The sequence below is a fragment of the Eurosta solidaginis genome, chromosome 4 (assembly GCF_040869045.1).
Source record: "Eurosta solidaginis isolate ZX-2024a chromosome 4, ASM4086904v1, whole genome shotgun sequence".
NCBI lineage: Eukaryota > Metazoa > Arthropoda > Insecta > Diptera > Tephritidae > Eurosta > Eurosta solidaginis.
Window position 1 is genome coordinate 90676115 of NC_090322.1, and position 17158 is coordinate 90693272.

Consider the following 17158-nt stretch of genomic DNA (forward strand, 5'->3'; position numbering starts at 1 on the left):
GTAGAAGCCTGGCATGCTGTCGATCATGCCGATATACTGGAACGATTCTCATCATATCCGCGCGCGTTAAGAGTTGTGGCCTTCATGTACCGGTTTATCCGCCAAACCCAGAAACAACCAATTTCCAGTTCCCTAGCTCTCACGCAGGAAGAACTATATTTCGCAAAAATTATACTCATCATGTTAACGCAACGCCATCATTTCCCAGCAGAATTCGCGCAATTAGAAGCCTCAAACCACATCAGCAAAAAAGTTCATTGTTGACCCTCAATCTCGTGCTAGATAACGCTGGCATCCTGCGAGTTAAGGGTCGTTTAGTTAATGCCGACATCAGCGAGAATGAACGATACCCGATAATTATCCCAGATAACTCCAAGTTCTGCTCACTGCTATTAGACTTTCTCCACAAAGTATTGCTTCATGCTGAGGTGCAACTGATGATTCGCATGATACAAGCGGAATACTATATTCCCCGCATCAAGCAGAAAGTAAAGAAATGCATATTCCAATGCAAGACGTGCACGATATACAAACAAAAAATGCGTTCACAAATAATGGCCCCTCTACCCCCCGAACGTGCCACTTACTCAGTGCCATTTCACGTAACAGGAGTTGATTTCGCTGGCCCATTTATGGTGAAAACGTCCCTCTTACGACGAGCTTCTCACACGAAAGCGTACGTTTGCGTATTCGTCTGCTTCTCCACTAAAGCAGTCCACCTCGAATCAATTTGACAACTGAAGCCTTCAGAGCCGCCTTCACCCGCTTCGTAGGGCGACGCGGATTACCCCACAAAATAATGTCTGACAACGGAAAGACGTTTGTTGGCGCACAACGAGCGATCCAGAGGAAGATAGCCCTATTCCTCAAAGAAGAAGCTGTTGATATTGCACAAAGGTATGCGGTACAGGGCCTCTCTTGGCAATTCATACCGCCGTATGCCCCACACATGGGCGGCCTATGGGAAGCCGCAGTAAAAAGCTTCAAAACCCATTTCACAAAAGTAGCTGGAAATCAAAAGTTTACATTTGAGGAATTCACCACTCTCCTCATTCGAATCGAAGCAGTGCTCAATTCTCGCCCTCTCTCTCCCATGTCACAGGATCCAAGCGACTTATTAGCCCTAACTCCTGGACATTTTCTTCGAGGAGCCCCCTTAACTTCCTCACCCGAACCGAATGCCGAAAATGTATCCCCTACTACGAAATGGCAAAGATTAAAGGTTCTGCATCACCAGTTCAGCTCACGTTGGAAGAGCGAGTACCTACAAACCTTGCATAAAAGATATAAATGGAAACATCCCCAACAAAATATTCGCGAAGGAGATATGGTCGTTATTAAAGACGACCTTCACCCCCCCCCCCCCCCCCCCCCCCCCCCAATGAATGGCGTTTGGGCCGAGTTATCAAACTCCATGCGGGCGCCGATCAACGGGTTCGTGTGGTAGATGTCCGCAACCAAGCAGGTATAGTCACGCGAAACATTACTAAACTCTGCCTCCTCGCATCTCAGGAACTGCCGCCATAGCAACTCTCTACATCAGCGAAGAATCTTCAACAAAGTCGACGGAACCTCAGAGGATCTCGAAGAGCGTCTACATCCCTCAGCTCCGCAGGTCGGCCGCCATGTTGAAGACATGAGTCAAATATACATATGCATACACGTACAATATTAATATATATAATCCTTACATCTTAATACTTACCTTAAATTTGTAATATATACCCACCCTTTTTAATTATATATAGACATTTCAGAAATACTTACCCTTATTTGAAATACTTACCATTAAGAAATATTTACATTGTATAAAATCACATACTCATACTCATACTCATATTTTACATTCACCCTGTATCGATTTAGTAAGCTACCGTTTGCCTAAAATATGCAGATTTAAGAAATGCATACATATTTTCCTATTTACCTATTTATACACTTACCGTTTTTCTCTCTCCTTAAGTTCAAAAGTAAGCGGTCCAACTGAATGCATAGGACCGCTTTTAAGTTAGTTGTTCGCCATCAGCCTAACTATACAAGCGCCTCTAATTTATTATACGAAAAAGTGTTAAACTAAATAATGAAATAATAAATATTAAAGTTTATAATTTTATACCTATACAAAATCAAAAGTTGTCGCGCCTTTTTATTTACTAAAGTGAAGTCATTTCCCTTGTGCACATACCCCACATAGTGAACTTTTATACACAGAACATTGACTGATTTGATCGTTGCAGGATTACCAACATTCATTATTAACAAATTATATAGACAAGAGCTAGAAAATACTACAATTCTATTTAGTGAACTAAGAATGCATGAAAATCTGATTAAAAATGTTTCAAAAGGACCTAATACTCCAAAAAAAAAATAACATAAAACCAAGCATAGACTCAAATAATATACAACCATGTCAAACATGTTTCAAAAAACTAAAGAAAAACAGGTTCCAGTCTGAAAAGTCATGCTGTTTCACAGCTGATGACAAAAACGCGAGTACAAAACACTACAAACTTAGTTTTGGAAATAGATAAGATGGAAAACCCAAAAAACTAGAAGTCCCCCCCCCCCCCCCCCTCTCTTTGAAGTATAGGATGTGTTAAACAATAAATAAGAGTGCACATGCATTTATGATCCAGGCTCAGACATCACCCTTATAAACTCTAAACTAATAAATGTAAATAATAAAAATAATATTGAAAATAAATTCAAGACGATTGGAAGTGGGGGAATAACAAAAGGGCTAATAAAGCTAGATTGAGAAATATTAAATATAAAGAAAAAAATACAGGCTTTTATATGCAGTGATGGAACTTTAAATTATGATCTGCTCTTGGGTTTAGACACAATAAAGGAGTTTGGGTTGACCCATGATAGGAAGCTAAATATCCAACTTCAAGAAAGAGCTAACCCAAATTTAATTGAAAGTAATATTCCAATAGACACAAACAATGAATTTGAAATAAACTTCAATGAAGGAATAAATATAGATAACTTCGATATAGATGTTGAGCATTTAAGAGACCACCGTGGTGTGATGGTAGCGTGCTCCGCCTATCACACCGTATGCCCTGGGTTCAACTCCCGGGCAAAGCAACATCAAAATTTTAGAAATAAGATTTTTCAATTAGAAGAAAATTTTTCTAAGCGGGGTCGCCCCTCGGCAGTGTCTGGCAAGCGCTCCGATTGTATTTCTGCCATGAAAAGCTCTCAGTGAAAACTCATCTGCCTTGCAGATGCCGTTCGGAGTCGGCATAAAACATGTAGGTCCCGTCCGGCCAATTTGTAGGGAAAAATCAAGAGGAGCACGACGCAAATTGGAAGAGAAGCTCGGCCTTAGATCTCTTCGGAGGTTATCGCGCCTTACATTTATTTTTATTTTATTTAAGAGATGACCAAAGAAAAAAATGCATGCTTTACTAAATACTTATAAAAATATTTTTGTGAAAGATAAATATTGTGACAAATATTAGTGACACTAAGTGATACTCACATCACTAGTCTGATGCTAAGTATATGAAGCCACAACAACAATAAATCAGGCAGTCACTTGTATCTACATAAACGAATCAATTATTATGTCTACACATATGTACGTACACGCAGCGGAGAGAGACGCACAAACACTGGCATATATCTGTAATGTTATCAAAGGTTTCACCGGGATTCGAACCGTGAATCACATGGTGAAACTGCAGTAGCCTTTAACCAGTAGGCCATCCTGCTGGTATTTGTTACCATGCTTAATTCAGTTTTCTCATTTCTACACTAACAACACAATTGAGACATTTGGTCTCTGTATTAATTTGTGTGCCATGTAGATTTGTTTTTGTAAAGTTCTTCTTCGTTGCGAATGAAAAGCTTTGTAAACTCGGGCTCAGTTGTACATATTTATGTATGTTTGTTTAATGGTGTGTTCAGTTTATACTTATATTTAAGAATTCATGAGCTTAACACCGGCTTATAATAATTTAATTTCAATTATTATGTTTTTCTAAGTTTTTCTCATTTCTACACTAACAACACAATTGGGGATTTTTTTTTCTATATTAATTTGTGTGCCATGTATGCCAGTAAATGTTTTTTTGTTTTCAGTTTCTCTTAGAAAAACATAATAATTGAAATTCAGTTATAATGTTAAGCTCATGAATTCTTAAATATAAGTATAAACTGAACACACCATTAAACAAACATACATATATATGTACAACTAAACCCGAGTTTACAAAGCTTCTCATTCGCAACGAAGAAGAACTTTACAAAACCAAATCTACATGGCACGCAAATTAATATAGAGACAAAATGTCTCAATTGTGTTGTTAGTGTAGAAATGAGAAAAACTGAATTAAGCATGAAAACAAATACCAGCAGGATGGCCTAGTGGTTAAAGGCTACTGCAGTTTCACCATGTGATTCACGATTCGAATCCCGGTAAAACCTTTGATAACATTACAAAATTGTCTGATGATGATTACGTTGGCGGTTTTCGAAATGGGTCCATCGCAATATGCCAGTAAATGTTTCTTTCTTTTCAGTTTCTCTTAGAAAAACATAATAATTGAAATTCAATTATTATAAGCCGGTTTTAAGCTCATGAATTCTTAAATATAAGCAAATTTTGTATTAAAGAAGTGAAATATCTGGATTTTATTGTGGGCAACGGAACTATACGTACCGACCCCGAGAAGATTTTTGCCGTAACCCAATACCCAGTTCCAACGAATGTCAAGCAGGTTAGACGATTCCTGCGAATGTCGGGTTGGTATCGCCGATTCGTGGACAACTTTCCTGCATTGACAAGTCCTCTCACTAATTTGTTGAAGAAGGGAAAAGGTTTTGGCTGGAACGACGACGCTCAGCAAGCTTTCGGGGCTTTAAAAGAAAAAAATTCTACAGCACCAATTTTGGCCAGACCCGATTATAGCAAACCTTTCATCATCCAGTGTGATGCCAGTAAGCTAGGAGTTGTTGCGGTATTAGTCCAAAAGAATGCTGATAATATTGAGGTCCCTATAGCATACTTTTCCCAAAAGTTGAACAAAGCGAAAAGTAAATACAATGTAACAGAGCTCGAATGTCTAGCAGCTTTGCTTAGCTTGAAGAAATTCCGAGCCTATGTAGAGGGACAAGAGTTCACTATAGTTACTGACCACGCCAGGTTGCAATGGCTTAAGCGACAAAGTGACTTATCTAACCGACTAGCGCGTTGGTCTCTCAAATTGCAAGGTTTTATATTAATATTGAGCATAGGAAAGGTTCACCCAATATAGTACCTGATTGTCTGTCACGACAAAATTTCGAGGAAGTAGGTGAAGTCTGTGAAATTGAGATGCGTCCGTTAGTTGATTTACAGTCGTCCGAGTTTTTGTCCGAAGATTATGAAAAATTGATAAGTCATGTCCGTGAGAATGATAGCAGATTACCTGACCTACAGGTAATCGACAACCTCCTTTATAAACGGACCGAACATGCTGATGGCAATCCGGAAAAGGAATCGTTCAATTGGAAGCTTTGGATTCCAAACTCTCTAGTTCCGGGTGTCATAGAAAACCCACTTTCCGCCAAATAAATGCCATGGTGGAATTGCGAAACTTTGGAGCGATTGCGAAATAATTTGTATTGGCCAAATATGACAGTTGATGTCAAGAACTACGTCAGCTGATGTAAAACTTGCATACAAAGCAAATCGCCCAATGTTACGCTAAGACCACAAATATCCGCCCAATACACGGTACAAAGACCGTTTCAGAAATTGTATATAGACTTTCTTGGACCTTACCCTAGATCCAAGCACGGAAACAAAGGAACGTTCATTGTATTAGACCATTTGACTAAGTTACCCCTTTTAAACACTGTTAAAAATTTCAACACTTCAGTTGTATGCGACTTCCTCCAAGATAACGTCTTTAGAACTTTCGGAACTCCCGAAATTGTAATGAGTGACAATGGCAAGCAATTTATATCCACGCAATTTAATACTTTATTGTCGGCCCGTGGGATAAGACATGTTTACACGGCCCTATATAGTCCCCAGGCCAATGCAAGCGAGCGTGTGAATCACTCAATCATTGCAGGTATAAGAGCTTACCTTAAAAAGGATCAATCACACTGGGACAGGAGCATCTCTGAATTTTCTGAAGCACTACGAAGTTCATACCATCAAACGATCGGCGTAACACCATATTTTGCATTGTTTGGACAGCAGATGATGTCCCATGCAGGTGATTATAAACTATTAAGGAAGCTCAAGGCCCTGGACGACACCGTACTAGAAAGAAGCGACAATCTTAAGCTAGTACGAAGAAATATCAGCGAAAACATCACCAAAGCGTTTGAAAACTCGTCGAAACGCTACAATCTTCATAGCTCTGACAAACGCTTTGAGATTGGTGATTTCGTTTTCCGTCGTAACTTTGTCTTAAGCGACACCACAAAAAAATGTTCAGCAAAACTAGCCCCAAAATTTGTGAAGAGTAGAGTGCTTGCTATTAAAGGAAATTGTATGTACGAGTTGGAAGACGTACATACAGGAATAAAAGAGATCTGTCACAGCAAAGACATTCAAGAGAGCAATTAGATCCAACCGCATCAACTCTCTAGGTGGGTGGGATGTGTACCGTAGTACAAAGCCGCAAAAATAATTTCATTTTTATACTTTCATTTATAGATACTTTTGTTTTTGATTGATATAGTCTTATTTTCATTGCCACCACCGTTCCGACTTCAAAACTTTAAGTAACGCAGCTCATGTCAAAAACATATGTTTTGAACTGAGTTATCGACACATCTTGGAAATGCAAGAGTCTAATACCATTTCCTGAAAAAATCATCTTTCTTTTCCTCTGGAGATCTGAAACAAGTAACATGGTTTGTTAAGTTGTCGCGGTCATATAACTTATTTTTGTGATAGAAGTTAAGCAAAAGTTAAGCTTTCTAAAGTTAATCAAATATTTTAAAAGCGCGAGTGAGCATAATTATATTTGACCAACAAAGACACCCAAAAGCAGCCGTCGACTTCGGGCCGGAGCCCGTGATATTTACTCTCTAAATTTTGAATATATTTACATGGTAAGTGTGCAAACAAGTTCATATACCCATAGGTGAAAAATTTCCCGTTTTTTTTAATTCTATATCAGTTTAAAAAAAAATATAAAAACTGCGGTATTTTATTTATTCTACCAGATTTCTTTCGAAAATTCCTCGCAGAAAAGTTGTATTACATGCTGTGTTCGCACAAGCAACCTCTCCCTCATCTCCCTGCATTTCGCCATGAAAACATAATTCTACTAATACGGTGCAAAAGTTGCTGATATCCGCCTAGGACCACTATCTCCAAGTCCAGCTTGATCGAGTCCCCCCCCCACCAGCTTTGGAATTTTCAAAATAAATGAATAACAAATCCTCTCAAGTATTTGCATCAATATTAAAATATATAAAAATGTAAAATTTGGCATATAGCTAAAATGTATGAAGAAGAAGAAGTTAAAAATTAGTAGACCGAAAAGAAAAGTCATTAAATGCAACAAAACTGTGGAGCAAAAGGTTGCTAATATGAATGTATACGAGCGAAAGATGTTGCGAAATTGAAACTATTATTTCCAAATAAAAACATCAATAAATGGAGGATTATTCAATTAAATTAAAATAATACCTAGATTTAGTCCCATTTAGATTTAAACCCACTGTGGAAAACAAAAGAAGTTAAATTTAAAATATCCATTAGATTTTCATAATCATTTTTCATATAATAATTATCAACGTGAACATGTAATGTAACTAGCGATCGATCATCAACATTTGCCTATGTTGTTGTTCGTGTGCAGCAGCCTCTCAAACATGCGACAAATATAAATTGTAATACGCCAATTACACGGTTCAAGTATCAAGGATTTGCCCGGTGTGTGCACTGGTTGCGCTATTTGCGCAAAATTGCACATGCTTCTTTCTTCGTGTGTGGTGAATCTTAAACAGTTTACCTGTGGTTTCTGATAATATAACATCAGTAATTAGTGCTTAAAAATGTTAATATCGAAGGCGTAAGGACCATCTCTAGCTTGTAACAGGAATTCACACAAATTCAGTAATACATAATAATTTTTTATACAATTAGAACACATGTTTCATTTGTTGCGCTAGTTGAAAAATGAATATTGCGCAGTGCTGCAATGAGTTCAGCTGGTCTTGCAACTAAAATATAAAAATTATAAATACAATGGAAAATAAACGCTTCTGGTGCGAGTTTTTCGACTTATACTGTGAATTACCAGCACTGTGGAAAATAAATAGTGTTTTTTTATACAATTAATGCCTTTTTTATACAATTAAAACACATGTTTCATTTGTTGCGCTACATTAAAAATGAATATTGCGCACTGTTTTTGAGCCGTGTATGTCAAAATTTTCATTTGCACAAATTCCGTCGTTTTATATTTGCGCATGGCTTTTGTGTCATGTATGGGCCGTCTAAGGAATGAGAATGATTGGACATGTTTGAGAGAGAGTTGTATGACGTGGTTTCAACCCAAGTTATAGCTTAAATAAATTTTTGTTGCGATCTCTCTGAAGCATTTTGTATGAATTCGGATGGTTACCGTCATTCGCAAATTTATTATAGATGGGTAATTTATATTTAAAAGAATATTTGAATGCTTATGATATTACTAATGCAGCAACTGCAAGCGTGAAGGCCTTCGATGCTACGTAGCAATGCAATATATATATATTTATATATATAATATATACCTATATCTACTTTTTTTGATGCCCCTAAATATTCAAGCACACCACGTACATATGCATATCTAGTTATAAGATCTTATTAATGTTACTTAAATACATATTTTTCATAAAACATATATATTTTGTTGTTGTTGTACATACATATAGTATGTACATAAGCGTGCCGATATTCGAATGCAATTTCAACTTAAATGAAATTCGATGATTTTTAATGATAAATATTTTGTTTTTGCCATGATGTAATAAAGCCAGGTGTTCTATGTAGTGACAGCTCATTCTGAAGACTCCCACATATTACGAATTATGAGAGAAAGGAGAAGAACAGAAGAGGCCGTTTTCTAAAATAGTATTAAATTTGATACTTTTTTGAATAAAAGCATTAAATCCTTGATGGTAACGAAAATGGATTTTTTTTTAGTTTTTAGATTAAAATATAACTTACATTAATCTTAAAACTTTAAATTTTTCCTTTTTGTATATTTATATATTCAGTACTACTCTGAATCGCTTCAACCGATTTGGATGAAATTCGGTATATGGATAATGTACTATTTATATATATAATACTCCTATATTTCTAGTAAAATATGCTCACGATGAGCTTGAATGAGACTGATAATTAAATGCTTCTATCCGTAACAAAATTTGAAATATAAAATGGGACATGTTCGAGCGGTTTTCTACATGTATGCCATATCTTCCTATTTACTTTCAAAATCGACATAAGTAACTTGCACGACAATTTTGAATTTTAATATTAAGACTATGTTCAACTGTGAAGGAGTCATTTCATTCACACTGCACAACAACGACTAGCGCTTTCAAATTTTTTTTCATTGAACTCCTTTGTAAAAAAATATGAAAAATGCTGGATTTGATATGCCACGTCGATTTATGGAAACCTTGCCGTGCGCGGACGTGTTTTTGATCGCTCTTCGAATTGTTATTCTTTTTACTTTGTAAACAAGTTTTATCTTTCATAAATATTTATTCATAGAATAGAAAACAGTTTAAAAGTTTAATTTCGTATTAAATCTTTACACAGTGCAATATACATAGTGGCTTTTTGTGCAATTTAAACATTCAGTCTGTGTGTTCATATATCATAGATTTTCACAAAAATTTGTGATAACTGCATACCTTTTTGTTGGTAGCTGCTATTAGCAAGTCATTGTGTGCCCTTTTTGCTTTGTGTTGTGTTCGCTGCTAGCTATACGCTGTCTTGCGATTTGCATCCAGTGCTCCAAAATAACTCTTGCCCATAATTTTTGAACAGCTGTTCAATTTATCTCCACAAGGTTGTGTCGAGACTTCCAGTGAGACGATCTCTGGCAAATTAAACGATGCACGAACTAATAGTGGTACCTTTGCGGCTGTTTGTTCTACGTCACCAATGTTGATTTCGCTGGACTCCCCAATTCATCCTACACCTCCACCGGTATTTTTAGCTCCAACAATAACAGTTACCGATACTGGGGTTGTTGCTAGCGATACAAGTGTACCTGAAAAAAATAGTACGGGCTCGATAACCAACGCTATAACGGCCGCACCTTCCCAGCTCTCTGGTGCGCTATCCGCTACTCCTTTGCAGGTGACTGCCGTGCCACCTCGTAGGGCTGTATTTGTGTCCCGATTACACGCCTCGCTTACCGAAAATGACATTGCTCATTACGTTTGCTCTAAACTTGGTGTTGCACCCACTAGTAACATCAATGTGTATAAATTTAACTTTAAATATGAGAGAGACATCTCCTCATTTAAAATATCCCTTTCAGATGAATATTTCGATAAGGTACTTGATTCCTCTTTTTGACCCAAGCATACTGTGGTTCACTTGTTCACGAGAAAGGCGAAGGCCGAACCTGTTTTATTACAGCCAAAAAACGGTATGACGAACACAGTAATAACAACACAAAGGTAATTGCTGATCTGTCCCGTCTTCTCATTAATTATCAAAATGTTCGTGGTTTACGATCAAAACTTGTTCCATTCTTCCTTAATTCTTTCAACTTTTCTGCACAAGTTGTAGCTTTTACGGAGACCTGGCTAAAGCCTGATAATTACAATTCTGAGGTTTTTTCAAATAAATATGCTGTTTATCGGCGTGATCGCATCTCTAGAGCGGGAGGTGTCCTTATTGCTGTTGAATCTAACCTATCGTCTGAGTTGATTTCGCTGGACAATATTTCCCATATCGAATTCATAGCAGTTAGGCTTTCATTCGGTAGCTATAGCGTAATTGTTTGCTGTTCGTATATACCACCTCGTTCGGATATGGATGTTTATGCTAGTCATAGCTCGGCCATCTGTGATTTGAATTCGCAGTTGGGAGATAACGATCGACTTGTTGTTGTTGGTGACTTTAACTTGCCAACAGTTAGTTGGGTTAATATAAGTGATTCAAACTTTTTAACTCCCACTGCTCAACATGAGTTTCTCAATTGCTTGTTAGACTCATCTCTTTTACAGATTAACAATGTTCCAAATAGTGGAAATAAAATGCTGGATTTAGTATTTGTGGATGGCTCGGTGGGTACTGCCCTTACGCAAATACCACCTTTATCCCTTCCAGAAGACCCTCTTCACCCTACGCTAGAGATATCACTTGATATCAGCCTACCCCGTAGGATTCAAGTACAGTCTCGTCCCCGATCTAGATGCTTCTACAAAGCGAATTTCATTATGCTCAATGATCTGTTGGCTTCCCATGATTGGTCGGATCTCTATGCTTGCACTGACGTCGATTCGGCTATCTCTATATTTTACAGTACGCTTGATAGCTTCTTTGATACCTGCATTCCTACTCGCTATACCCTATGTTCGAATAAGCCCCCTTGGTTTTCAAGGCAACTTATCAGACTTAATAACATCAAATCTAGGCTTTATAAGAGGTTCAAGAAATCTGGAGCATCTGCTGACCTCTCTAAATATCTAATAGCTCGTTCTAAATTTCACCGTCTTAATCAGCTTTGTTATAAAAATTACTTGAGTTGTTGTAAAGCCCATTTTTTTAGAAATCCAAAAAAGTTTTACAGTTTCGTAAATTCAAAGCGGAAAACTTCTGGGTATCCTTCCTCATTAACCTTTGGAGGTAAAAAAGCTTGCACTGATGACGACGTTGCTGAACTATTTTCTGAGTTCTTTAAGTCCACGTATTCATCCAGTGGTTTTCATTCTGGTCAATATCCCTATCGCTTAGATAGCTCGAATTACATTAGGAATCCTGCTATTGATGGTAATATTGTTCTTCAGAGTCTTCAATCTTTGAAGCCCACCTTTTCTCCGGGACCGGACGGTGTTCCTAGCTGCGTGCTTAGGTACTGCGCCGAAAACATGTATGAGCCTATTTTAAAATTATTTGAGCTATCTCTGGGATCTGCGTCATTCCCGGCACTTTGGAAACAGTCTTTTATTATACCCCTGCATAAAAAAGGTAGTAGGTCAAAAGTTGAAAACTACAGGGGTATTGCTAAACTTTCAGTCATTCCTAAAGTCTTTGAACAGATTGTCACCAATCAACTGCAATATCAGTGTTCTAGTCTTTTATCTCCATGCCAACACGGTTTTATTCGTCAAAGGTCAACCACTACAAATTTGCTTGTATTCACCTCTATAGTTATGGAAGGATTTTTAGCGAACAAGCAAACGGATGTCATCTACACGGACTTCAGCAAAGCATTTGATACCGTCAACCACGAGTTGCTTATTCATAAGCTTGATTTACTGGGCTTTCCGTTTCACCTATTAATGTGGCTGAAAAGCTATCTTTTAACCGGACCCAAAAAGTCCTGTTCAAGTGCAATCTGGCGGAATCGTTCGGAGTTTCCTCTGGCGTACCCCAGGGAAGTCATCTAGGCCCTTTGCTCTTTGCCCTTTTCATTAATGACTTGCCACAGACAATATTATATTCCCATACTATAATGTATGCGGATGATGTAAACTTTGCTACACTTACTGTCCTACCGATTTGAGTTCCTTGGATCTTCTTCAGGCCGACTTGGACTCGTTCCAATGTTGGTGCACAACAAATTTATTAGCTTTAAATTGCTCTAAATGTAAGCATATGACATTTCACCGAGTGAAGCCAGCATTGAAATCTTATGTAATAGATGGTACGCCTTTGGAGCGTGTATCTATTGCAAATGATCTAGGTGTCCTTTTTGATCCGAAATTGAATTTTAACATGCATATTTCATCTATAGCCAACAAAGCGTTGGGTTTACTTGGATTTGTTAAAAGGTGGGCTAAAGAGTACGATGATCCGTACCTCACTAAGGTTCTTTACACATCGCTGGTTCGTCCAATACTCGAGTATTGCTCATGCGTTTGGTCCCCTGTTTCTCAAAAGCATATAAAGCGTCTTGAGTCAGTTCAAAAGCAATTTTTGATATTTGCATTGCGCGGCCTTAATTGGGACTCAAGTCTCCACCTTCCTCCATACAGAAGTAGACTTCTTCTTATTAACTTACCCACTCTGGAAAATCGGAGAATATTACTGGGGGTATTGTTCATCCATAAGCTCATTATTGGAGAAATTGATTCCGCGGACCTCCTCAGCCGCTTGTTTTTTGCGGTTCCCCCTAGAGTATCCAGACACTACGTTCCTTTCTATTTACCCCTTTGTCGACGAAACTTTGCTAAAAATAATCCTCTTCTTATCTGGTGCGCGCACTACAATGACTTGTATAGCTGCATCAGTCTTGAATGTACTTTTGCCACTATACGTAATGCAATACTTGCCTATCTAATTTAAGAGATACAAGCTAATTTAATTTGCCGGCATTTTATTCCTTCGATAAAAAACAGGAACTATCTCGCTTAAGGATGGAGGAACATTTATCAACATGTCTCATTAAGAAGGAACAAGACAGTACTGTGTTGATTGGAATCTGGTGCATTCCAACAACGTAAAAAACATGCTTTTTCAAGAGTCACTGACCGGAATCGTATGCATTCCGGCAGTATAATCTTATGGGTCAGGCATAGAGCTGTTTGGAATCCGGTGCATTCCAACAACACAGGTCATGTTACTTTTTTATGCCTTGTGATGGCGTATCCTCATTACACTACTCTTAGCACTGCCGGATTCCCATGACATGCTGATTGGAATCTTGTTGCATTCCAACAGGGAGATTGGAATCCACTGCATTCCGAAGTCATGCTGAGCGGAATCTGATGCATTCCGCCAGTATAAGATTTCGGCATAAGATCTTATTTCTGCTCATATTTCTTATTATTATTATATTCTGAAATTAAATAGTAATGTTCATTAATATTTCTTTGTTTGTAATATAACATTGTTGAAAGCTCGATATATCTTAAATTTTATCTTTTGAGTTGTATATTTATATATCTTTTATATTATGCAGTCGACCATAGTTTGTCGTCGACTTTAAATAATAAATAAATAAATAAATAAATAAATAAGCAGGGACGGAAAATAATTATTTTTTTTCGGAGTCGAAAAAGTCCGGGTCAAAAAATTGTCCTAGGTGAAAATGTTTGAGTTCTTAGGTATCCCTATAGCAATATCATGTCGAATCATGCATCCTTTTTATTTTTCGAACTTTTTCCATAAAAGTCCACATATAAAAGTAAAATCTGTATTTTTATTTTTTGAGTCCGATAGAACTAGTTAAACTCGGCCTTTAAAAATAAAAGTCCGGAAATAAAAGTTAAATCCGGACTTTTATTTTTTAAGGCCAAAATAAAAGTCCGGCATGATAACAAAGAAACGGCTTATCGGAATTAAATTTTTTTTTTATTTTAAGGCCGAGTGTAACTAGTTCTATCGGACTCAAAAATTGAAAATACAGATTTTACTTTTATATGTGGACTTTTATGGGGACGGAAAATAATTATTTTTTTTCGGAGTCGAAAAAGTCCGGGTCAAAAAATTGTCCTAGGTGAAAATGTTTGAGTTCTTAGGTATCCCTATAGGAATATCATGTCGAATCATGCATCCTTTTTATTTTTCGAACTTTTTCCATAAAAGTCCACATATAAAAGTAAAATCTGTATTTTTATTTTTTGAGTCCGATAGAACTAGTTAAACTCGGCCTTTAAAAATAAAAGTCCGGAAATAAAAGTTAAATCCGGACTTTTATTTTTTAAGGCCAAAATAAAAGTCCGGCATGATAACAAAGAAACGGCTTATCGGAATTAAATTTTTTTTTATTTTAAGGCCGAGTGTAACTAGTTCTATCGGACTCAAAAAATAAAAATACATATTTTACTTTTATATGTGGACTTTTATGGAAAAAGTTCGAAAAATAAAAAGGATGCATGATTCGACATGATATTGCTATAGGGATACCTGAGGACTCAAACATTTTCACCTAGGACAATTTTTTGACCCGGAATTTTTCGACTCCGAAAAAAAATAATTATTATTTTCCGTCCCTGCTAATAACAAGAGATATTTTTCGAATTTTTCTATAAATCGACGTGGCATACCAAATCCAGCAATTTCCATATTTTTTTTACAAAGGAGTTCAATGAAAAAAGATTTCCGGACTTTTATTTTTAAAAGTCCGATTTTAATTAGTTCTATCGGACTCAGGTAATAACAATCAAAAAAAAATTTTTATCTTGATCCAAATATATTAAAGGCCAAAATTAATAGTTTTGCAAGGAATTATATTAAAAGAGGAATAACAGTTTCCGCCCCTGGTTATTAGAGTTTAAACTCTGTCGCCCGGTTTTTCAGTGCGACTTTGAGTTTAATAGGGTTTAGCATTGTCACTTTGGCCCTTTAACTGAAAGGAACAGTAAAATTCTAATGCCTAGGACCAAAACAGTAAAGTTAGATTGAAAGTAGTTCTCTGCCGAAGCTGCCCAGCCCTGCTCTAAAGTGAGATCGGCTGTTTTAGGAGTTTGTGTGTTATCTACAAAATAGTCTAAGAAGTTCAGTGACTTTTAATTTTTCAACTATTTTAGTTTAAAATTTTCGATTTATATATTTAAGTTGTCCTTTAAAATAATATTTACAATAATAATAAAAACAGATACACAAATACACATTAAGTGATTACATTTCGGTATATGATTTTGTTAGGATAACATGTCTGTTGTAAACACAGTAAAAGATCCATACGAAGTCATTAGTTGGTCATATACTAAAATTGATTAATTTCCTTTCCTCTCACCTCTATAATTTTGCATTCAATTTACGGTAATTGTTTACTTTTGGGTACAACTGCTAAAACTCTTCCGAAAATATCGGAAGAGGTGTCAAAAGACGCGACTTGATCCCAGGACCACGAATCTCTTCGGAGATATTTGCAAACAAAATGGAAAATTTGCATGTGGTTGTTGTAATTTTGATAATTTTGTTGTACCCAGAAGAAAAACTGTGGGTAAAAGTGTTTCGGCGGATATAGTTTTGGTCTCCAAACCGTTGTTGGTAATTTTTTATAAGCGCGGCCAAAGGCCGCCAATGCCGAAAGGTGTTCTGCGCAAAAATACTATGGATCCCACTCTCGGTTTCGGAGCGCTTCGGGGCCATTTTTCGGTTTATCTTTTCACAGAAATAAAATTCTTAATTTCCGCTTTCGGATTCATGGTCCTGGGATCAAGACGCGTCTTTTGACACCTCTCCCGATATTTTCGGAAGAGTTTTGGGAGTTGTACCCTAAGGTAAACAATTACCCAATTTACTTACGACTAAGCTTCGTTATTTGCTTCGTCGTTACTTTCTGCTGTGATAGTTTCTGGTACCAATATGTACTTCATATTCAGATCTGTTCACCTCAGTGGCATTGTTTGGCATATACATTACTCTATGCGAAGAATGTACTTTGCCGAGTAAAATTTTGTCTTTATATGTAGCACGTGAAACGTATGTTTCACCTAATTCCGAATAACCACCAAGCACAGCTCCACAGGTACATGTCCATTTAAATCGGCCACCCATTTATCTTTGAAATTATTTAGTAACTCGACGTTTTGACTAAAACATTACTGCTATGTGAAGCGTGTGCGACACCTTTTGCCGGTGCATAGGCGGCAGGCAATAGATCTTGAACATAGACACGTGCTGCATACGTTGGATTACCATCTGAATCTGTTCCAGTTTGTATAGCATCAGATGGTTCAGGTGGGGCCATTGGTACATTTCTAGATCCATTTAATTCTAATTCGAAAAGTGGTGTCCACATCGACATATTGGTATACATATCAGCCGCATCGGAATTATATATGTAATTTCTTATCCAACTCTGACCGTTCTCCGTAGGGTGTGCATGGTCGTCTACATTCTGGACAATATTTTCGATGATTTAATGCCGCGAACAAGCAACGATTGGGAAATAAATGACCACGGGTTATTGAATATATTCGATCGGTTTTCTCATTGAACTAAAAAAATGACAAATTTAAATGTTTTTGTTGAAAAAATAATGATTTTTTTGAGAATTGT

The 17158-nt window shown here is 37.0% G+C and overlaps 1 pseudogene; it reads right to left on the bottom strand.

Moving 5' to 3' along the window:
- Nucleotides 1–16404: 16404 nt before the first annotated feature.
- On the bottom strand, nucleotides 16405–16904 carry LOC137249900 (uncharacterized; annotated as a pseudogene).
- Nucleotides 16905–17158: the final 254 nt, after the last annotated feature.